We start from the raw sequence: 300 nt of genomic DNA, 5'->3' as shown, positions 1-300 counted from the left end.
TAAATTACTCCCCTCGTCTTCTTCTTTTAAACTAATACACGTATTAAGAACGTTTTGGTCTAGAATGTTTGCGAGCTTCACCCTTTCTTCTTTCATTAATGTGTCAAAGTCTTGCGCTCTTTCACTCAAACTCAACAAATCTATGAATTCATTCGACGAAACGACGTCCTCGTCAAGAGGTTTTCGAAGAGTCAGTCTTAAGAATTTGTCGAAAGTTCCAATTTCGGCTATGGAGACTCCCCATTCCGGAAGTACGTCTGATTCTAAACAACTAGCACAGGACGCGTAGTCAACTTTAGC

The sequence above is a fragment of the Berghia stephanieae genome, chromosome 9, assembly GCF_034508935.2.
Source record: "Berghia stephanieae isolate SIO BIC M18660-M18661 chromosome 9, UCSD_Bste_1.3, whole genome shotgun sequence".
Classification (NCBI taxonomy): Eukaryota; Metazoa; Mollusca; class Gastropoda; order Nudibranchia; family Aeolidiidae; genus Berghia; species Berghia stephanieae.
The sequence above is the reverse complement of the archived record's forward strand: the minus strand, read 5'-3'. Positions refer to the sequence as shown.